Source organism: Dendrobates tinctorius, unplaced genomic scaffold, assembly GCF_039654945.1.
Source record: "Dendrobates tinctorius isolate UK_male_01 unplaced genomic scaffold, ASM3965494v1 ptg000016l, whole genome shotgun sequence".
Classification (NCBI taxonomy): domain Eukaryota; kingdom Metazoa; phylum Chordata; class Amphibia; order Anura; family Dendrobatidae; genus Dendrobates; species Dendrobates tinctorius.
The window spans coordinates 38,882,491-38,906,841 of record NW_027361684.1 but is presented as its reverse complement, the minus strand read 5'-3'; the positions used below and the strand labels follow the sequence as shown (position 1 = coordinate 38,906,841).

The 24,351-nt window shown below is 42.2% G+C and overlaps 2 long non-coding RNA genes across 2 annotated transcripts in view; one reads left to right on the top strand and one right to left on the bottom strand.

Moving 5' to 3' along the window:
• Window positions 1–24,351, top strand: part of LOC141078102 (uncharacterized) — a 187,691-nt gene that overhangs the window by 154,970 nt on the left and 8,370 nt on the right. The gene's annotated exons all lie outside the window — the stretch shown is intronic.
• Window positions 15,880–23,980, bottom strand: LOC141080460 (uncharacterized). The gene is made up of 3 exons (XR_012228912.1): window positions 22,256–23,980; window positions 18,648–18,710; window positions 15,880–16,520 (listed from the first exon to the last, which is right to left on the bottom strand). It is a non-coding gene; the product is annotated as an uncharacterized lncRNA (long non-coding RNA).

The following is a 24,351-nucleotide window of genomic DNA, read 5'->3' as shown; positions in this document are numbered from 1 at the left end:
CTGCTTTCAGCTGTGCTTGGTTAACCACTCCTTTCTCCTATAAAAACTAGGTCCACAGGCCAGATCTTTGTCTGAGATAGCATTTGCATCAAGTATCTGGAGAGAGAGAGGAGATGGTGTTAGGAGTGCAGGAGGCGTTTATTGTGCGATGACTGTGTGGTTTGTATGCTTGGAGATTCTTCATCCATTCCTGCTTTGTTTTCTTCCCCCATCCTTCACACCCTGGTGTATACCTCTGTTGCTTGTGAGAGTATTATTTATGAGTGGAATTTTCTTCTACCCTTGTCTCGTTCCCCTGTCGGGTTGGTGTACTTTGGTACATGGTAGCGCCTCTCTTCCCTGGGAGGGGGGAGGGGGACAGACGAGGGGCTATAGCTAGGAGACAGGGCTAGGGCGGAGGCCCCGGCATCCTCGCCATCTGAGGTGTCCCGGGGAACAGGGCGAGTTAGGGTGCCCCCTAGTGTCAGGGCCAGAAAAGGTGCCCCTGGTCCCAGTTTACTCGCCAGCCCAATTGTGACATTATCTCAGACCAAAAAACCTTTTTCTGATCCATGATGGATCCCATCACAGCGCTGACAGGGAAGTTGCAGCAGCTCAGTTTGGAGGTGGCGGATTTACGCACGGTGGTTTCACAGCCCCCTGTTACATCTGGTGTGGGGATTGCGTCATCCAGACAAATCATTGCTGAACCCAAGGTCGCGCTGCCAGACAGGTTCTCTGGTGGGCGGGACAAGTTTGTTGTGTTCCGTAAGGCCCATAAACTTTCATTCCGGCTTTGTCCGGTATGGAGGAGCAACGGGTGAGGATTGTTATCTCGCTCCTGCAGGGGGACCCACAAGCATTGGTATTCTCTCTCCCATCTGACTCACACTCACTCCAGACAGTAGAGGATTTCTTTCAGGCTTTGGGCTTGGTGTATGACGAGCCTGATCACGTCTCCTTGGCTGAGTCATCTCTGCGCCAACTTCAGCAAGGAGACCGTCTAGCTGAGGAATACTGCTCCGAGTTCCGGTGGTGGGCCACCGACACCAGGTGGAATGACCCGGCCCTCCGTAGTCAGTTCTGTGAGGGTCTCTCTGAGAGGGTAAGAGATGCCGTGGCTCTCTATGAGAATTCGGAATCCCTAGAGGCGGCCATGTCTCTGGCGATCCGGGTTGATCGCCGTCTTCGCCAGAGAAAAAAGGAGTCATCTCTGGGGATGGGAGGTCCAATTTGCAGCGTGGTCAGTACAGATCCCATTGTGGAACCCATGCAGGTATGTGCGGCGTCCCAACCTAGCAAACGTACAGTAGTTCGGCGTAAGGGGGAGTGTGTTTCTGTTGTGGCAAAAGAGGTCATTTTGTGAATACATGTCTTACCCGTCATTTGTTTAAACAACCGCCGGAAAACTAGAGGACCCGGGTTGCGGGGAGGTTGGCAACTCGGGTATACTCGTAACCTCGGTGGGAAAGACTCAGTTTTTCCTTCCAGTCATTTTGTATATGGGTGAAAATAAGGTGGACGTATCTGCCTTCTTGGACAGTGGGGCAGGGTTTAATTTGATAGACGCCAAGTTCGTCCGGGACCAAGGTCTTGTCCCACATACCTTGTCCAGACCGATACCCATTATAGCCATCGATTCCGGCCCTCTAAGGCAGGAGCATTTCACGCAGGTGGTCCTTGACTTGCGACTGCAGGTGGGAGCCATACATTCTGAGCTGTTAAGCTGTTACGTGCTTGACCTGTACCTGTAGTACTGGGACTTCCTTGGCTCGCCGAGCAGAATCCGGTAATTGATTGGCAGACACGGGAAGTGATAAAATGGAGTTCATACTGTCAAGGACACTGCTTGGGTATCCGGTTGGCAAGGGTGGATACTCAGTCCGTGCCCCATTACCTGTCAGACTTCGAGGATGTGTTTTCAGAGCAGGGGAGCCAAGATTTTCCTCCTCATCGTCCTTATGACTGTGCCATTAATCTGGTCCCTGGTGCCAAGCTGCCCAAGAGCGGACTTTATAACATCTCAGGTCCAGAGAGGCAGGTGTTATGAATGAGTCACCGGAGGAGGAAAAAACAAAAGCACAAGCTAAGTCCAGAGAACCGGAGAGGTTGGTAGCTAGCGGATTGCAGACCCCTGATCCTATTCACCACAACTAACAGTAGCCGTGGGGGGTTCCTACGGTGCCCTAGACCCCTCGTCACAGCAGGAGAGCTAAATAAGCCTAAGGAAAGAAAGGGGAAATCTAAACTGCCCCAGAGCAGACCCCAAAGCAATAGACAGCCCCCAACATGTATTGTCGGTGAAAAACAGATGAAAACACAAACACAGACAGAAAGACAGGCTGAGCAAACGATGGGGCCCAACTAACTAGATAGGAAAGGACAGAAAAGATGCTGGCTGCAATCCGCAAAAAACCCTGCCAAAAATAATGTCCAACACGTCTGATAGAAAAGGCCCTGAAGTCACTAGACTTCAAAATCACTATATCAGCACTCAGGTATATTCTGAAGACAGAGCAAAGAGATCAACTGATCAGAGACAAAAATGGAGTTCAGCCCATCCCAACCAGGGCAGGCTGAACACAAACACTAAGTAAACAGACAAAATCTCATGGAAAAATAGCAGAGCAAAAACTTAGCTTTTAGTAGACAGGAACTAAACTGGATGCCAGAGCTCAGAGCAGAAAGGATCACCAGCAACCCTGCAGGGCATCGGCTGCCTTATATCCACTCAGAAATTCCGGATGTCCAATCACACTCCACCTGTTCAGATGACAGGTTCTTCCCATCCAGATCAATTTCACTACCTCCTTTCACCAGCAGAGGGAGTTCATCAGACATCAGAGGTGAAGGAGAAAATGAACTCATAACAGGCAGGCCATGAAGGACTATATTAAGGAAAGCCTGGCTAAGGGTCATATCAGACCATCCTCTTCTCCTCTTGCTGCAGGGTTTTTTTTTGTCAAGAAGAAGGATGGGGGGGTTACGTCCTTGCCTGGACTTCTGGGAACTGAATGCTATCACTATCTGTGACCCGTATCCTCTACCTCTGATCCCCGACCTCTTTAATCAAATTGTGGGAGCAAAATGGTTCTCTAAAATGGACCTCGGGGGCATACAACCTCATCCACGTTAAGGATGGGGATGAGTGGAAGACTGAGTTCAATATGCCAGAGGAATGATGAAAAAAACAAAAATGAAAAAAAATGAAAAAAACACCAGGCGCACAGCAATCTAATATAACAAGGGGTGCAGTAACAGTAGTGAAACAATAAGTGAAAAAAACAGGCGCACAACAATCGGCTCATCATTCGGGTCAGATTGCCAACACGTGCATAGTTGGCTTGGAGAGAATTCAGGCCTCCAACAGGGGGGGGTTCCTATAAACATCTTTTACTGCATTCCGAGTCCCGCTGGATTTTTAATCTTGGTTCTGTTGCTCCTACAGGTTTAAATGAAGAACTGCTCTTCACGGGATTTTTGTGCTAATCTCACTGTTATGGACTTTGGCGGATGCTTGCTGATTTCTTTCCTGGAACTTCTGCTTTGATTGGTCGACATACTCACGTTTCACTCAGTCTTATTGTGGTGCCCCTGAGCGTTCAGTTGCCACAGAGGTACTGCACCTCCTCCTGAGGTGTGGTGCCCCACCATCCAGGTAAGGTGGGAACTCCTGACCACGCTCCAACTCTCGCATCCCACACAACACAGTAGTTCAGCAAAGCCACATTGCGGCTCCCTGCTTGGAATGTAGCAGAGCACCTTTGGTGGCTCTCTGCTTGGAACACTAAACATGCTGGGAGGTGGGTGGAGTTTAGAATACAAAAGAGAGGGAAGGTTTAGAATTTCGGGGAGTTCGAGGTCAGTCAGTTGGAGAGTCACTCAGAGAGGAGTGAGGGAAGGAGATCCCTGGAAGAGGGATGGAGAAAGGAGTGCTGCAGCTGCCTCAGTGATCTGAGCCAGCTGGCACGGGAAAGGAAAGAAGGAGAAAGACATTGAACTGAAACCTGATCTTCCATGAGAAGGAAAGAATAGTACAGAACGTAGGCGTAAAAGGGAACAGAGGACGTGGGTTAGAGGAAGAACCCTGCCTAGAAGTTCTAAGCGCAAGGCCGGGGCCCGGTCCTCGAGGTTGTATGTGTGAAGGGTTAATACTAAAATCAGAGCTGAAGTTTCACTTCTCCATTTTTCCTGAAGGTTTCGTTTCTCCGTTTTTGTTGCTGTAAGATAAATTTTGTAATTAGGTAAAAGATCAAACAGTAATGAAACCAGACTGTTCCCATCAAGTGCAAGATAAGGGAGGCGGGGGTGTAGAACTGTGAAGAATATGCCATTTGGATACAGACATATATGCAGTTTCCGATTTTCTTGCAATATTATTGGCTTATAAAGTGAAATGATGTTATTGGTAGTTGAGAACTTTGCATAATTAAGCAAAATGTTATAAAACAAGTGACTAAAATAAAGGGGCTCAGTGATCTGTCTCGATCCTCCTGTACAGAGACCCCCGTCTCCGTGTGGTCATTTGAGTTGCTAGCAACACTCTGTGGATTAATTTGGAAATCACTGGCTCAACCGTGAAGGGTTAATTTAGCCCTCCCTAAATAGCTACCCCGACAGCTGGCCACCCAACGTGGGGCCCCCAAATAGGGACGCCTCTGTCCCTGGAGGACAACAAGACAAAGGACCCTCGGAGCGGACACAGGTGCTGGAAATTTGGGACTGATCATCCCCCACAACAACCACGGTAAGTTGGCAGTTATACTGTTCAGACTGACCGTTGGTGTGGTTTTCCTGTGCTTGTTGCTGCAAAGAGGATCTGAGGTTTGTCCCCGTGGTGGGGTGATTCATGGGTGGAATCATATAGAGATGCAGTCCCGTTGCGGGCCCAGTGCTCGAACCATACCTCATAAGGGACGGACACCCTGAATTGACCAGTGATTGTGGCTCTCTTTATAGTCAAAGTATCCTGAAATCCTGAATTCACTGTTAGTCAGGCGTGGTGATGTGATCGAAGACTGGGTAGGATACGTAACTCAGGTATATATAGATAGATATATATAACCAGAGGTGTCCGGAGGGATAGTGTGAGACGCCCTCCTCCTTTCACTGAGTACCGCGTTGAATCTTGGGCAATCCCAGAGGGGGATTATTGACCCTGTGGAACAGACTGAAACGGCCGCCAGTACTGTGCACAACTGAAGTAAGGATATTTAGCTCTAAATGAGAGAATCCGTGGAAGGAAAAGAAGAATTTTGTGGCTTGGCACATGAATTGTGTGACGAAGGTGTTAGGAAGAATAGAGAAAGTGAATTCTGATTGTTTCTGTTACTGCTATGTTGAAGAAGGAAAAATTGTCTATTATTATGGCAAGGATGGGATGTATTGTGGTGTGAGAATTGAGGAAATGATTAAAGAAGAAATGGATATCAAGGCTGTGTCAGGCAGGCAAATAGTTAAAAGTGATTATTTGAAAAAAGAGGTCTCCCTGCTAGATGATTTTTGTACAAGGAGACCGGGAGATGCTGACGGTATCTATTATCATCCACCGCTAGCCTCAGTCCCCGCTATGTCTAATATTGCTAGTGGTTATGAGTAAACTCCCTTCACCCCATCCCAAATAGACACCCTTTGCAATCAATTACCCAATCCAGAGACTTCCCCCATTGCTTTCTACAGGCAACTGGCAGCAAATCGAGAGATTTATTCCACTCCCTGAAGAGATCTATTACAGATACTTCGAGTAAAAGTTGGGGAGGGGTATTTTCCAATTATTGAGGGTGCCATAATGTATAATGTGAATCTGGATGGGGGAACCTATGAGAGTGGTGTTGATTTCTGCAATGCTTTGAAGGTTTCGGCACAAGATAGATTAGCGGACCAAGCTCTCTCTCTCACAGATGTCACACAGGCCAAAGGGGAGACTGCCGAGAAGTTCTATGGGCGTCTTATGGTAGTATTTAGAGATCTGGGATTCTCACTGTATAATGAAGCCCATACACATCTTTTTGTGGCAGCTTTGATGTCTGGCCTTAAACCCGAATTGCAAGAGGCAATAATTTCAGTTAGACCTGACGTTGAGAATTCCACTCCGGACAATGCATTGAAAGTGATAAAAAGTTTTCAGAAGAATTTAACCCGTTCTGCAGCAGCAAGGAAACAGAAAAATAAATCAACAGCGGCAGCTGTGACAGCCGCCCCTGCTCTAACAGCAGCAGCCCCCACCATCACGCCCAGCGTGGCTGCGAGCACACAGCAAACTCTGGCCCCCCTCAGACTTCAGCTCCTAATCCTATGACTGAGAACCTTACTCCTCAGCCCCTCCCTGCTAATTCTCGTCTGTAATGCTGGCGCTGTGCCCGATTCGGACACTTTTATAGAGATTGTCATTCCCCTGCTATTTTAATCGAAGTAGATGGCAGACCCAATTAATATACTTTTATAAACCCCATAAAACCCTTCCCCGAGGTTACTATTCAGTTTGTAATCTCTCCCACATGTCCTGTAAATTTATTAGGGGCAGATTTATTATCACAGTTCCGCTCCGAAATACAATTCCAAGATGATGGTCAGATGGCTCTTACATTATATAATCCCTATGTAGATGAAGACAGTGCGGAAATCTGTATTTTGCATGCCTTTCCCACAGTTATGCCACAAGGGGCCCTAAACAGTCCCAACCAGTTTGCAAAAAAGATATGAGCAGGTGTCTTTTGCCATTGCTGCCACTGTTAGCCTCCTTAAGCATCTGGCAGCACTGAACTGTCGGGTTTCGGCCTCGAGACTTCAGTTCTGCCTTGGTCAAGTGATGTTCTTGGGTCACTGTCTCCTTCAGGGTGCAAGACACCTCGCAGAAGAAAGAAAAATAGCTGTCAGCTCCCTTCCTTTCCCAAAAGATGAAACTAGATGAAATTGAATTCCAGTGTTTTCTTGGACTATGCACTTATTGTTGTCAGTGGATACCGGATGCATCCCGCATAATGCAACCCCTTTACAATGCCTTGAAAGACGGCATAAAGAACTATAAGGAAAGATGGCAGTGATGAGGATTACCTCCAATATGATTATTCCCAACTTCTGACAGAAGAAACAGCTACTCCACCAAATGTCAGTGAGAATCCACTCCCAAATCCTGATCTGGTGTTATACACAGATGGTTCAAGATATGCTGATGAGTTTGGTAGATTCCACACGGGATATGCTGTTATCACAGAGGACACTGTAGTGCACGCAGCTGCACTCCCGCCCTCACAGTCAGCACAAGAAGCAGAACTCCAGGCTCTGTCTACTGCATGTACTTTGGCCAAGAACAGACGGGCTAATATATACACGGACTCACGGTATGCATTTGGTATTGCTCACGATTTTGGGGCTCTATGGGCCAATCGAGGGTTTATTACTACTGCTGGAACCCCAGTGAAAAATGCTGAAGCTGTTAAAACCCTCATGGACGCGATCAAATTACCTACTCAGGTGGCTATTATCAAAGTTAAGGCGCACGGTCCTAGGAACAGCCCACAGACTGTTGGCAACATATTGGCGGATATGCAAGCAAAAGCCGCCGCTCTCTTACCCATTGAACCAACCATAGCAACTATGGTGACTACACCCTCTCAGCGTAAACAGTTACAAGAAGCATTGACCCTACAAGAACCTGATGATCTACAACAGACTGAAGTTTTCTGTCGGACCCCGCAAGACCGCTTAATGACGATGCAGAGAATGTCTCCAAAGGAAGAGGTGAAGCAATGGAAGACTGATGGGGCACAAATGGATAATGGTCTCTGGAAAAAGGACCGACTTGTGTGTCTCCCTAAGTGGATGTACCCTGCTATTGCCATATGGGCACATGGATCTATATATCAAAGAAAGAATCAGGCCCTCGCACTGGTGCAAAAATTCTACTGGGCCCCGGTTTTCCACTTGGCCGGAAGCATTCCCTGTTACCAATATGACTGCAAAGACCACAGCGAAGAAACTGGTGATGGAAGTTATATGCAGATATGGGGTTCCAGAAGTTGTTGAAAGTGATCAAGGTCCGGCCTTTTCTTCTCATGTGTACCATGAAGTTCTGACAATGCTTGGATCCACTGTAGCCCTCCATACTCCGTACCACCCACAATCCAGTGGGAAAGTTGAGAGGCTGAACGGCACACTGAAGGGACAATTGACCAAAGTGATGCAGGAGACTATGGCTCCATGGTCAGAGCACCTACCCATTGTACTATACCACATTCGTACTACCCCTATTGCAAAACATGGCCTGTCCCCATATGAGATATTGCTTGGTACTAGGCCCCCAGTTGCAAATTTCCAGCCTCAGCAGTTATCAGAAGAAACTGACCATGCTGTTCAACATGTTATTCAGCTTAGTAAAAATCTTGCTAACACCTATGTTCTAGTTTTCTTTTCTTTTCCAGATTCAGCAGAAACCGACACCTGTTATAACCTGAAGCCTGGTTGTAACGGGGTCTACCCAAGCTGGAGTACCTCTTTCAGTACCACCCTGTGTTTTCGGAGGTCCGCTCTGCGCTGGCTGGAGTCTGAATGAATGACGCTGGCTGGAATTCCTTGGTTACATGGCCGCATATAAAAGATCACTGCTTCTCCACGCATTTCCAGTCTGACAACACTTTACTCACAGGACACAGAATATTTCACACAGATACAGAGGGCAGGCCAATAGAAAAGCGGCAGGCCAGACATGCATTACAATAGCCGCAGGTGGCCGGAGCCTGCCGATATTTACTGTGGGAATTACACAGGTGGGGGGAGGGGGACGGCTGGGCGCAGCCCATGGAACTCCATCTCCAATGGAACCTATTATACATACTTATAACTGCACAACATATTCTGGGTGCTGAGTGGTTCCGTGACACGTAACACTGGTGATTTGGTAGTCGTGAAGAGGCATGTCAGGAAGCACGGACTAGAACCTTTGTATGATGGTCCCTATCAAGTTCTCATCACCCCTATATCAGTGAAACTAGAAGGAAGACTGACTTGGATTCATGCATCGCACTGCAAGCTGGTTAAACAAGCCAATAGCAAATAAAGGGGGGCATAATGTTTGTTTTTTGCATTTTTCATATTATTATTGGTAGAAGTTAAAAGTTAGTTAGAAGATATTCAATGACTCAGAGATCAATACGATAAAGATAATGATCGTAATAAGGACAGTTGGTGGTTAGACACTTTCTCCTTTCTCAATCCAGCCAATTGATTTAAGGGAATTGGGGGCTGGATAGCTGGGATCTTACAGAGCTTGTTACACATTGCTGCCTGTATCCTTGTGGTATATGTGATACTAAAACTTGTTCTTTGGTGTATTTCTGTATGTATTAGGAAATTCTACACTAAGCCAGCTAATGATGATACCAAAGGCGTCGTTGCCCCTGCTCTTCTCTGCACCGTTCTCAAAAGGCTACTTGATAAAGATGTCAAAGCCAAGCACATGGCTACCTACAAAAGATCTCCACCACCGTCATCAAAAATTGTTATTCGTGAACAGCAGTATACAGGGTGGACGGGTGCGCCGCAACAGCCATGACTGGTAGCATGGCATCAGTCATGTGAAGACCAGTACCCCTCAAGCTGTTAGCTTTGGATAGCACCTCTGATGCTGCATATGTGTTAACAAAATTTATCTAGGGGGGAATGTGAAGGGTTAATACTAAAATCAGAGCTGAAGTTTCACTTCTCTGTTTTTCCTGAAGGTTTCGTTTATCCGTTTTTGTTGCTGTAAGATAAATTTGTAATTAGGTAAAAGTTCAAACTGTCATGAAACCAGACTGTTCCCATCAGGTGCAAGATAAGGGAGGCGGGGGTGTAGAACTCTGAAGAATATGCCATTTGGATACGGACATATATGCAGTTTCCGGTTTTCTTGCAATATTATTGGCTTATAAAGTGAAATGATGTTATTGGTAGTTGTGAACTTTGCATAATTAAGCAAAATGTTATAAAACAAGTGACTAAAATAAAGGGGCTTAGTGATCTGTCTCGATCCTCCCCCCGTACAGAGGCCCCCGTCTCCGTGTGGTCATTTGAGTTGCTAGCAACACTCTGTGGATTAATTTGGAAATCACTAGCTCAACCGTGAAGGGTTAATTTAGCCCTCCCTAAATAGCTACCCGACATATGGACACTAATGGTTCTGCAGCAGACACCGGTGGAGTAGTGGGATGTAAATGCACTACTCCCATCTAAGACTTAGGGGCACAACAGCAACATTGATAGTGAGCCGGGACTCAGGAGTAAGGAGTCCCCGAAGCAGGCTACAGCTGTCTGCCGTACAAGTAGAGTTCTTGGGAACATCTTAAAGGAGGAACTCCAGTGTAACTCAGTACTAGGAGATCTTCACGCTTAAAGGCGCTATAGAGGAGATGTTCAGAAAGGCACATGTTGGCGGAGTGTTGGAAGGGAGCGTCCTATCTTGCCTGGAGGTCGACTGAGCCCCTGACCCGGTGGACACAGCACGGAGGCAGGCGCCTGTGTGTACTACAGACTGAGTAAAGCTTTGGAACTACAAGCCTTGGTGTCCTCCATTCATTCCTGCGCCAACACCCCTGGTACCGCTACATCTGGGTACCAGCTACTGCACTGCTGGCGCCTCCCAGCTACCCCTACATCTACACTGCCCTGGGACTACAGCTCCACCTGTGGGGAGCTTCACCATCTTGGCTGCAACACACCACCAGTCCCAGAGGATCTGCATGCAGCGTCGGCCTAACATCTCACTTGCCGAACACCACAGGTGGCATCACGAACTATTCATAAACTCTATTCACCCCTTTTTGCCATGGAGCCCCAGGGCCACGGACCAGGTCACAGCTTCCGTGACAACTCCCATTAAGATCAACGGGCCCGGTACCGAGTACCCCGCCGGCCCTGGTCGGGCGCTCCATTATGTTCAGGAGTAACTCGTCTGGTCTCACTGGCCCTGTTTTATTTCAGGGCTCTGGAAATTATGTTTTTTGCATGTTTTTTGCTATGGGGGTTGTGTGTTTTGTGGTATTTATGGGTCTTTTTTCCTGTGCTTTTCTCCTATGTCCTTACAGGGGCTTTGGGATTTATTCCCTGGATCTAGTCATGGTTTTTTTTTTTTTTTGGCTCACGAGGCAGGCCCACTGATTATTATGGCTCATTTTCCAGACATTATATTTTGTCATTAAGGTTGGTAATACTGGGCCTTTCTCTGACATATTTGAGTTTAGTGCAGTCTCCTTTCCATTCCTTTACTGTTTATGGAGTGCGGGATCAACATGGACACTTATTTGATTCTTACCTATATACAGTGGGGCAAAAAAGTATTTATTCAGTCAGCAATAGTGCAAGTTCCACCACTTAAAAAGATGAGAGGCATCTGTAATTTACATCATAGGTAGACCTCAACTATGGGAGACAAACTGAGAAAAAAAAATCCAGAAAATCACATTGTCTGTTTTTTTTTTTTCATTTTATTTGCATATTATGGTGGAAAATAAGTATTTGGTCAGAAACAAAATTTCATCTCAATACTTTGTGATATATCCTTTGTTGGCAATGACAGAGGTCAAACGTTTTCTGTAAGTCTTCACAAGGTTGCCACACACTGTTGTTGGTATGTTGGCCCATTCCTCCATGCAGATCTCCTCTAGAGCAGTGATGTTTTTGGCTTTTCGCTTGGCAACACGGACTTTCAACTCCCTCCAAATGTTTTCTATAGGGTTGAGATCTGGAGACTGGCTAGGCCACTCCAGGACCTTGAAATGCTTCTTACGAAGCCACTCCTTCGTTGCCCTGGCGGTGTGCTTTGGATCATTGTCATGTTGAAAGACCCAGCCACGTTTCATCTTCAATGCCCTTGCTGATGGAAGGAGGTTTGCACTCAAAATCTCACGATACATGGCCCCATTCATTCTTTCATGTACCCGGATCAGTCGTCCTGGCCCCTTTGCAGAGAAACAGCCCCAAAGCATGATGTTTCCACCACCATGCTTTACAGTAGGTATGGTGTTTGATGGATGCAACTCAGTATTCTTTTTCCTCCAAACACGACAAGTTGTGTTTCTACCAAACAGTTCCAGTTTGGTTTCATCAGACCATAGGACATTCTCCCAAAACTCCTCTGGATCATCCAAATGCTCTCTAGCAAACTTCAGACAGGCCCGGACATGTACAGGCTTAAGCAGTGGGACACGTCTGGCACTGCAGGATCTGAGTCCATGGTGGCGTAGTGTGTTACTTATGGTAGGCCTTGTTACATTGGTCCCAGCTCTCTGCAGTTCATTCACTAGGTCCCCCCGCGTGGTTCTGGGATTTTTGCTCACCGTTCTTGTGATCATTCTGACCCCACGGGGTGGGATTTTGCGTGGAGCACCAGATCGAGGGAGATTATCAGTGGTCTTGTATGTCTTCCATTTTCTAATTATTGCTCCCACAGTTGATTTCTTCACTCCAAGCTGGTTGGCTATTGCAGATTCAGTCTTCCCAGCCTGGTGCAGGGCTACAATTTTGTTTCTGGTGTCCTTTGACAGCTCTTTGGTCTTCACCATAGTGGAGTTTGGAGTCAGACTGTTTGAGGGTGTGCACAGGTGTCTTTTTATACTGATAACAAGTTTAAACAGGTGCCATTACTACAGGTAATGAGTGGAGGAAAGAGGAGACTCTTAAAGAAGAAGTTACAGGTCTGTGAGAGCCAGAAATCTTGATTGCTTGTTTCTGACCAAATACTTATTTTCCACCATAATATGCAAATAAAATGAAAAAAAAAACAGACAATGTGATTTTCTGGATTTTTTTTTCTCAGTTTGTCTCCCATAGTTGAGGTCTACCTATGATGTAAATTACAGACGCCTCTCATCTTTTTAAGTGGTGGAACTTGCCCTATTGCTGACTGACTAAATACTTTTTTGCCCCACTGTAGGTTGCAACTATGCTTTGCTATTTCTAATTGTTCTTATATAATATAACATGTTATAGGGTATTTTTGTACTAGATTTGTCTGGCATTATAATAAATATTTTTTCTAATGTTCCTATGATTAAACGCTGATTTGCATATTGTACATATTCTCCCAACAGTGTTTTTGTATTGGTGTGTATGGTTGTCTGCTTTGGAATTGCCTGCTTGCCTCCGGAGGCTTGCATGTCACGCATTGTATGTATAATTGGTGTGCCATTCGCACATTTGAATGCAGCTGTGGTTGTTTGAATGAGCGCTATTGGGATTTACATGGTCTGTCCACATACACTTGGATTTAGTTGCTGACCCTGGCACAGCGCCTAACTGTGACAATGTACTTTTTATACTGTGTTCACGCAGGCGCTCTGGTTCGGTTTGCACACTCCTATGCGTACATGTGGTTTTGATTACTATTTTGGCTCAGGTGTTAGCCTTTTCATAGCATCCAATAGGGATTTTTTTTTTTTTCTTGTTTGGATTTTCAGTTGCGTTCCATTCTGCACATGCGCTGTGACTTGGCTTGCTCTCCATGTCACGCAGGTGCTGTTCTCATTTCCGGTTATGACCTACAACTCCCTGCGTCTGGCCTCGTCTCCACTACACAGCGGTTGACTATTAGGTAATTTATTTAGATCTATTTATGGTACAGGCTGGCAACAGTGCTACTACTTCCCCTGATGAAGCCCTGCTTTTCAGGGCGATACGCGTGGGGCCACGTTTCTTTTCTACTCAGAACTCTGATTCAGGGGGGTTTCGCCCTGCTACATACACTGCATATCTGGTAACTTAACCTTTTATTTATTTCAGGCTTTCATGGGGCCGTTGTCTTCACTATCTCATTAGCAATTCCAGTTATTGTGCTGGCTTGCGTTTTTTCTTGTGAGGGGGACTCCGCATCATGGGGGTTGTCTCCTCCTATTCATGTGGGTTAAACCAGGTTTCTATTTTCCTGGGTTCTATATGTATTATATGCCTCATGAGCCATTAGTTGTAGGGTTCGCATTTTTCCAGATATGTGCCATGCATCTTGAACTTATTGGGTCGATAGCTATGTTTCTGAGTAAACGTGTTTTTGGTTTTAATTGTTTTAATATTTCTGTGTGCCAATAAAGCTGTACTATTATATTGCTTTAATCAAATCATTTGTGGTGTGCATTTTCTTACAGTAGTGCCTTTTTGTCCAGTGTCAATACGCCAGAGGGGCACTACGAGTGTCTAGTGATGCCTTTTGGATTGACGAACACGCCCGCCGTATTTCAGCACTTTATTAATGACATCTTCAGTCACCTAGTAGGCAGGTTTGTGGTTATTTACCTGGATGATATCCTCGTGTATTCACCTGACCTTGAATCACACTACCAACATGTCAGGCAAGTCCTCCACAATCTACGTGACAATAAGTTGTATGTCAAACCGGAGAAGTGTATGTTCTCGGTTGAGGAGATCCCTTTTCTTGGATATGTATTATCCTCCACCGGTTTTCACATGGATCCAGCGAAGGTCCGGACTGTATTGGAATGGGATCGCCCTGAGGACTTGAAGGTGTCACATAAGCCCATCTTGTGTGACCCGACCCGCAGGCCTGTAACTAAAATGACAAGACACGGGGGAAGGGAGAACAGTTGGCTGTTGTGCGTTCAATCACTGGTTCACCAGTTGTGAGTTCTCCTTCCAGACTCCCTCTGGTGGTAACAGGAGGTAGTGAGGCTGATTTGATCAGTGGAGATCTGCCACCTGAGAATGAGAATAAACAGGGGAAAAGAACCAATCACACAGTGCCTATATAAGATGCAATAATTTCAGAAGAATATAATAATAAAATTATCAATATCAAATGTGTGCTGGAATCAATCCCCCAAAAAAAGGGGATGGCAGACCATCCGGGTATAAATGAAAATTGAAAAAATTCAAAGATGGGTTGAAATAAAAACCAAGATGAAAAAGATGATAAAAAATAATAATAGTAACAATAATAATGAATGATACAATATAATATAAAAATACCTTTATTGAAATATTGGCACAACAATTAAATACATAAAATTGTGTATATATATAAAATAAAATAAGATAATATAATGACATATACAACCACAAAAGCAATATATTTATGGACAATGGAAAAACCAGTCCATAACAAAAGGCTTAATTAATGATCCAGATAAAAAAAGGTGCATAAATAAAGTAACATAAAATATCTAATAAATGTGTCCAAAAGTGCAAAAAAGTGCAAAAAGGTGCTGATGTGCAAAAGAATTATACATATAAATCGCCGTGAGGCGAGTGCAAGACACAAAATAATACCTGTAAGCCAATTGGTGCTATATGGGTTGTATAAGAACGCGCCCCGACGCGCGTTTCGGAAATAGAATCTCCTTCGTCAGGGGGATAAATGTAATGTAGCGTAGATCGACGGCTTATTTATAGGGGAATCAATTGCATACAAAGTGCCATAACGACGCATGCGCCGTCACAAATACCCGGAAGTCAAAGACAAATCCAGATCATGTGATTAACTGCTTCCGGGTTATAGAGTCATTAGACGCCGTTGCTATGCAGACCAAAATAATAACAAATGCGTGTAATTTAAATACTTGCTAAACAAAATTAAGATAGCAATATATGTAACGGCGCATAAATGAAGCGGCGGCATATGGCACAATAATTAAATAATGAGGGAGGACATGGGCAGAGAACATAACGGCGCATGCGCAGACGTGGCAAAACGGATCCTGGATGGAGGCAAGCAATATAGCGCCGCCACCATACAAATCACCGATGCCAAGAAAGCGCATGCGCACAGTCAAATGCCAATGACTACCTCATACAATTTAAATGGGAAACAATGAATACTAAGAATAATAAAAATACCATATGCAATTTTATGTAATCACATAGTAATTAGGATACATATAAATGTGAAATATGTGACAAAAAAATATCATCATGCATACAAATTACATAAGTGCAAGTGTATATATATAAATAGTGCCACAATATTGCAGTAATTATTAATGCAATAATAAATAATTTTTCATTACTTCCTTCTTCCAAAATTGATGCAGTGATCCTCATAAAACAAAAATAAGATAGCAATATAACAATATATGTAACGGCGCATAAATAAAGCGGCGGCATATGGCACAATAATTATATAATGAGGGAGGACACGGGCAGACAACATAACGGCGCAGACGTGGCAACACGGATCCTGGATGGAGGCAAGCAATGTAGCGCCGCCACCATACAAATCACCGATGCCAAGAAAGCGCATGCGCACAGTCAAATGCCAATGACTGCCTCATACAATTTAAATGGGAAACAATGAATACTAAGAAAAATAGTGATACCATATGCAATTTTATATAATCACATAATGATTATAATACGTATAAATGTGACATATGTGACATATAAAAATAAAAAATCAATAATAAACAAACATATAATATCATCATGCATACAAATTACATAAGTGCAACTAAATAGTGCCACAATATTGCAGTAATTATAAATGCAGTAATAGATAGTTCTTCATTGCTTCCTTCTTCCAAGATTGATGCAGTGATCCTTATAAAAATACAACCGACATAACACTAAAAAAAAAAGGTGAAAAGAAAATGATTAAAAATACACAAATTATAAAAATGGAATGAACGAGAGACTCTCATTGAGACCAAGTGGGGACACAGTACCTAGTGTCCATATCCACTGTGTCTCAAGTTGCGCAAGAAGTTTACTGATATTGCCCCCTCTATCACCCGTATACACCATATCGATGCCAATTACCTTCAATAATGAAGAATCACAATTATGGTGTGTTTTAAAATGTCTAGGCAGGGTTTTAAGCGAGGCAATATCTTCAACATCAGCAGCTGCCCTTATGCCTAAAACATGCTCCCGCACCCTCACCTTGAGCTGGCGAGTGGTAAGGCCCACATAGATGAGGGGGCAGGGGCAAGTGGCATAATAAATGACTGCCGTAGATGAGCAAGTTATGGATTTTTTAATATCAAAGACATAAGCATTATTGGAGCTATTAAATGTGCGTGCTCTGACAATGTTAGGGCAAGCTATACACTGTCCACATGGTTTACAACCCGTGATTTGTTTAAACTGTGTAATAAAATTGTTAACCGGTGTCTGAACATAGTGGCTTTTTACTAGGCAGTCACGTAAATTACGTGATCTCCGAAATGTAATGTTAGGATAATCACCAATATACTTGGCAATAATGGGATCTGCCTTCAAAATTGGCCAAAATTTTTTCAAACAAGATTTGAATTCTTCATTTTGGCCATTGAAGTTAGTAATGAATCTAACTACTTCCTTAGAATTTGATTTCACCTCATTGTTGTCATAAAGCACACTGTGCCGAGATTGATGTCTTGCTCTATTGAAAGCCCTTTTTACAGCACGTCGACTATACCCCCTCTCAAAAAACCTTTCTTTCAACAGTTCTGCTTGTCTCAAAAAATCCATCTCTGTAGAACAGATGCGTCTTAAGCGCAAAAATTGCCCAATTGGAATGGAATTAATTAGGTTACGAGGGTGTGAAGATGAAGCATGAAGGAGAGAATTAACTGCTGTTTGTTTCCTGAATAAATCAGTTTGCAAACAATCATGACTATCCCTCACCACCTTGACATCCAGAAAATCAATAACCTCACAACTACACCGGAAGGTAAGATGCACATTGATGTCATTCAAATTAAGTGTTTCAATGAATTTGGATAACATGTCGGGGGAACCTTGCCAAATAAAAAACACATCATCGATGTAGCGCGTCCAGAATGGGACGCTCTCAATCGATACATGATTGCCAGATAAAAAGAGGTCCCTCTCCCACAGACCCAGGAACAGATTGGCATACGATGGGGCAAAAGAAGCACCCATCGCCGTTCCCTGGGTCTGTAGGAAGAAGGACCCCCTAAAAATAAAAAAATTATGACATAAGGCAAAATTTAATAAATTGATAAAAAATACAACAAATGAACGTGAATAAGATGAATGTTGTAAAAAATAAGATACGGCAGTGATTCCATCGTCATGTTTAATATTAGTATATAAAGACTCCACGTCACATGTGACTAACATGGAGTCCTTATCAATGTGCATACCATCAATCTTTTTGAGAAAATCACCGGTGTCCCTGGTGTAAGATGGGAGGGATGTAACAAAAGGCTGCAAAATAAAATCAATATATTTATTGACATTTTCCAAGAAATTGCCTCTCCCTGATATAATTGGTCTGCCTGGTGGTATATTGGTGTTTTTGTGTATTTTGGGAAGCAGATAAAGGGTGGGAATGGTTGGCTCTGAAATTAGTAAAGACAAAAAGAGATCATTAGTGATAATGTTATCGTCTCTAGCATCCTGTAGGAATGATTTTAACTCAGCCTGAAATTTCAATAGAGGGTTAAATGTTAACCTCCTATAACATTCAGGGTTATTCAACTGGCGATATGCCTCAATTTCGTACATGTTCTTTGGCCATACCACTACATTTCCACCCTTATCCGCTTGTTTATACACAACATCCTGCAGACCAACCAATCTCTTAAGACTCAATCTTTCTTCACTGCTCAAATTGTCCATATGTATCTTTGGTGTGATGTTATGTAATTCTCTACTCACTGTTTTAACAAATACATCAACACTTGGACAGGTTGACAATGGAGGAAATTTAGTGGATGATTTTTTAATGACCTGTGGAACCTCACCTTCCTTAATGTTATGTTCTCTAGACAACTGCTCCAAATCAGTTAACGCCTTCTGTTCCGCCTCTGTCGGGAAAAGATCAAAAGTTTGTTTATCATGAAAGATGCGTTTAAACAATAACTTCCTAGCAAATAAATGTAAATCCTTGACTGCCGTAAAACAGTCAAATTTCGCCGTAGGGCAGAACATTAACCCCTTACTTAAAATGTCAAGTTCAGTAAATGAAAAAGTATGATTACTTAAATTAATTACCTTTAACTGATTGGAATTTGATTCCGGAGAATAATTCCTTTTGTTAGGAAGAAAACGCAAATTCCTTTTCCTTTTAGGAGTAACCATAGAGGATACAGAGGCGGAAGAGGAGGCAACAGAGGCATCACCGATTGAATGATTTGAAGCAATGGACATGGAACGGTCCCTATTGTGACTGTCATTGATATGTCTTTTCCAGTAATAAATCCTCCGTGAAGATAGATCATTTTGGTCCCTAGTCAGTTTATTAATATGTTTACGCTGTATATCCTTAACTAATGATTCCAAGTCTTTATCAAGGGACCCATTAAGACTAATAAATTGTTCGGGAGAGAGATTAGACTTAGCTTTATTAAATAGTTCATCCAACTCTTTGTCTACACTTGTAATGGATTTGGCATTAAAACCAATCAAAAGCTCCATAAGTTTCCAGGAAGTCTCATTGCAAATTTTCTCCCATGAATCTATAAAAACTTCATCTTCAACTATAAACGACGGGGTCACCCGTACTCTCAAACCTCTAGGTATTAATTGTTTTTTTATATAATTTTCCAAGAAGGCTTTTGTCCACCATATTCGTGTGCGTTTGAATAATAATTTCTTAATAGATCTAGATAGAGAGTCTAATGTTAGACCATCAAAAATTGTAGTGGTAGTGCCAGTTTTCCCAAACACATCATTCACCTGGCCCTGCCAGGATGATTCCCTGGTTTTAAAATCCATCCTTGAAAAGACCGCCCTGTGCAAAACACAGAAATATAAGAATAAACAGGGGAAAAGAACCAATCACACAGTGCCTATATAAGATGCAATAATTTCAGAAGAATATAATAATAAAATTATCAATATCAAATGTGTGCTGGAATCAATCCCCCAAAAAAAGGGGATGGCAGACCATCCGGGTATAAATGAAAATTGAAAAAATTCAAAGATGGGTTGAAATAAAAACCAAGATGAAAAAGATGATAAAAAATAATAATAATAACAATAATAATGAATGATACAATATAATATAAAAATACCTTTATTGAAATATTGGCACAACAATTAAATACATAAAATTGTGTATATATATAAAATAAAATAAGATAATATAATGACATATACAACCACAAAAGCAATATATTTATGGACAATGGAAAAACCAGTCCATAACAAAAGGCTTAATTAATGATCCAGATAAAAAAAGGTGCATAAATAAAGTAACATAAAATATCTAATAAATGTGTCCAAAAGTGCAAAAAAGTGCAAAAAGGTGCTGATGTGCAAAAGAATTATACATATAAATCGCCGTGAGGCGAGTGCAAGACACAAAATAATACCTGTAAGCCAATTGGTGCTATATGGGTTGTATAAGAACGCGCCCCGACGCGCGTTTCGGAAATAGAATCTCCTTCGTCAGGGGGATAAATGTAATGTAGCGTAGATCGACGGCTTATTTATAGGGGAATCAATTGCATACAAAGTGCCATAACGACGCATGCGCCGTCACAAATACCCGGAAGTCAAAGACAAATCCAGATCATGTGATTAACTGCTTCCGGGTTATAGAGTCATTAGACGCCGTTGCTATGCAGACCAAAATAATAACAAATGCGTGTAATTTAAATACTTGCTAAACAAAATTAAGATAGCAATATATGTAACGGCGCATAAATGAAGCGGCGGCATATGGCACAATAATTAAATAATGAGGGAGGACATGGGCAGAGAACATAACGGCGCATGCGCAGACGTGGCAAAACGGATCCTGGATGGAGGCAAGCAATATAGCGCCGCCACCATACAAATCACCGATGCCAAGAAAGCGCATGCGCACAGTCAAATGCCAATGACTACCTCATACAATTTAAATGGGAAACAATGAATACTAAGAATAATAAAAATACCATATGCAATTTTATGTAATCACATAGTAATTAGGATACATATAAATGTGAAATATGTGACAAAAAAATATCATCATGCATACAAATTACATAAGTGCAAGTGTATATATATAAATAGTGCCACAATATTGCAGTAATTATTAATGCAATAATAAATAATTTTTCATTACTTCCTTCTTCCAAAATTGATGCAGTGATCCTCATAAAACAAAAATAAGATAGCAATATAACAATATATGTAACGGCGCATAAAAAAACGGCGGCATATGGCACAATAATTATATAATGAGGGAGGACACGGGCAGACAACATAACGGCGCAGACGTGGCAACACGGATCCTGGATGGAGGCAAGCAATGTAGCGCCGCCACCATACAAATCACCGATGCCAAGAAAGCGCATGCGCACAGTCAAATGCCAATGACTGCCTCATACAATTTAAATGGGAAACAATGAATACTAAGAAAAATAGTGATACCATATGCAATTTTATATAATCACATAATGATTATAATACGTATAAATGTGACATATGTGACATATAAAAATAAAAAATCAATAATAAACAAACATATAATATCATCATGCATACAAATTACATAAGTGCAACTAAATAGTGCCACAATATTGCAGTAATTATAAATGCAGTAATAGATAGTTCTTCATTGCTTCCTTCTTCCAAGATTGATGCAGTGATCCTTATAAAAATACAACCGACATAACACTAAAAAAAAAAGGTGAAAAGAAAATGATTAAAAATACACAAATTATAAAAATGGAATGAACGAGAGACTCTCATTGAGACCAAGTGGGGACACAGTACCTAGTGTCCATATCCACTGTGTCTCAAGTTGCGCAAGAAGTTTACTGATATTGCCCCCTCTATCACCCGTATACACCATATCGATGCCAATTACCTTCAATAATGAAGAATCACAATTATGGTGTGTTTTAAAATGTCTAGGCAGGGTTTTAAGCGAGGCAATATCTTCAACATCAGCAGCTGCCCTTATGCCTAAAACATGCTCCCGCACCCTCACCTTGAGCTGGCGAGTGGTAAGGCCCACATAGATGAGGGGGCAGGGGCAAGTGGCATAATAAATGACTGCCGTAGATGAGCAAGTTATGGATTTTTTAATATCAAAGACATAAGCATTATTGGAGCTATTAAATGTGCGTGCTCTGACAATGTTAGGGCAAGCTATACACTGTCCACATGGTTTACAACCCGTGATTTGTTTAAACTGTGTAATAAAATTGTTAACCGGTGTCTGAACATAGTGGCTTTTTACTAGGCAGTCACGTAAATTACGTGATCTCCGAAATGTAATGTTAGGATAATCACCAATATACTTGGCATTCTGGACGCGCTACATCGATGATGTGTTTTTTATTTGGCAAGGTTCCCCCGACATGTTATCCAAATTCATTGAAACACTTAATTTGAATGACATCAATGTGCATCTTACCTTCCGGTGTAGTTGTGAGGTTATTGATTTTCTGGATGTCAAGGTGGTGAGGGATAGTCATGATTGTTTGCAAACTGATTTATTCAGGAAACAAACAGCAGTTAATTCTCTCCTTCATGCTTCATCTTCACACCCTCGTAACCTAATTAATTCCATTCCAATTGGGCAATTTTTGCGCTTAAGACGCATCTGTTCTACAGAGATGGATTTTTTGAGACAAGCAGAACTGTTGAAAGAAAGGTTTTTTGAGAGGGGGTATAGTCGACGTGCTGTAAAAAGGGCTTTCAATAGAGCAAGACATCAATCTCGGCACAGTGTGCTTTATGACAACAATGAGGTGAAATCAAATTCTAAGGAAGTAGTTAGATTCATTACTAACTTCAATGGCCAAAATGAAGAATTCAAATCTTGTTTGAAAAAATTTTGGCCAATTTTGAAGGCAGATCCCATTATTGCCAAGTATATTGGTGATTATCCTAACATTACATTTCGGAGATCACGTAATTTACGTGACTGCCTAGTAAAAAGCCACTATGTTCAGACACCGGTTAACAATTTTATTACACAGTTTAAACAAATCACGGGTTGTAAACCATGTGGACAGTGTATAGCTTGCCCTAACATTGTCAGAGCACGCACATTTAATAGCTCCAATAATGCTTATGTCTTTGATATTAAAAAATCCATAACTTGCTCATCTACGGCAGTCATTTATTATGCCACTTGCCCCTGCCCCCTCATCTATGTGGGCCTTACCACTCGCCAGCTCAAGGTGAGGGTGCGGGAGCATGTTTTAGGCATAAGGGCAGCTGCTGATGTTGAAGATATTGCCTCGCTTAAAACCCTGCCTAGACATTTTAAAACACACCATAATTGTGATTCTTCATTATTGAAGGTAATTGGCATCGATATGGTGTATACGGGTGATAGAGGGGGCAATATCAGTAAACTTCTTGCGCAACTTGAGACACAGTGGATATGGACACTAGGTACTGTGTCCCCACTTGGTCTCAATGAGAGTCTCTCGTTCATTCCATTTTTATAATTTGTGTATTTTTAATCATTTTCTTTTCACCTTTTTTTTTTAGTGTTATGTCGGTTGTATTTTTATAAGGATCACTGCATCAATCTTGGAAGAAGGAAGCAATGAAGAACTATCTATTACTGCATTTATAATTACTGCAATATTGTGGCACTATTTAGTTGCACTTATGTAATTTGTATGCATGATGATATTATATGTTTGTTTATTATTGATTTTTTATTTTTATATGTCACATATGTCACATTTATACGTATTATAATCATTATGTGATTATATAAAATTGCATATGGTATCACTATTTTTCTTAGTATTCATTGTTTCCCATTTAAATTGTATGAGGCAGTCATTGGCATTTGACTGTGCGCATGCGCTTTCTTGGCATCGGTGATTTGTATGGTGGCGGCGCTACATTGCTTGCCTCCATCCAGGATCCGTGTTGCCACGTCTGCGCCGTTATGTTGTCTGCCCGTGTCCTCCCTCATTATATAATTATTGTGCCATATGCCGCCGCTTTATTTATGCGCCGTTACATATATTGTTATATTGCTATCTTATTTTTGTTTTATGAGGATCACTGCATCAATTTTGGAAGAAGGAAGTAATGAAAAATTATTTATTATTGCATTAATAATTACTGCAATATTGTGGCACTATTTATATATATACACTTGCACTTATGTAATTTGTATGCATGATGATATTTTTTTGTCACATATTTCACATTTATATGTATCCTAATTACTATGTGATTACATAAAATTGCATATGGTATTTTTATTATTCTTAGTATTCATTGTTTCCCATTTAAATTGTATGAGGTAGTCATTGGCATTTGACTGTGCGCATGCGCTTTCTTGGCATCGGTGATTTGTATGGTGGCGGCGCTATATTGCTTGCCTCCATCCAGGATCCGTTTTGCCACGTCTGCGCATGCGCCGTTATGTTCTCTGCCCATGTCCTCCCTCATTATTTAATTATTGTGCCATATGCCGCCGCTTCATTTATGCGCCGTTACATATATTGCTATCTTAATTTTGTTTAGCAAGTATTT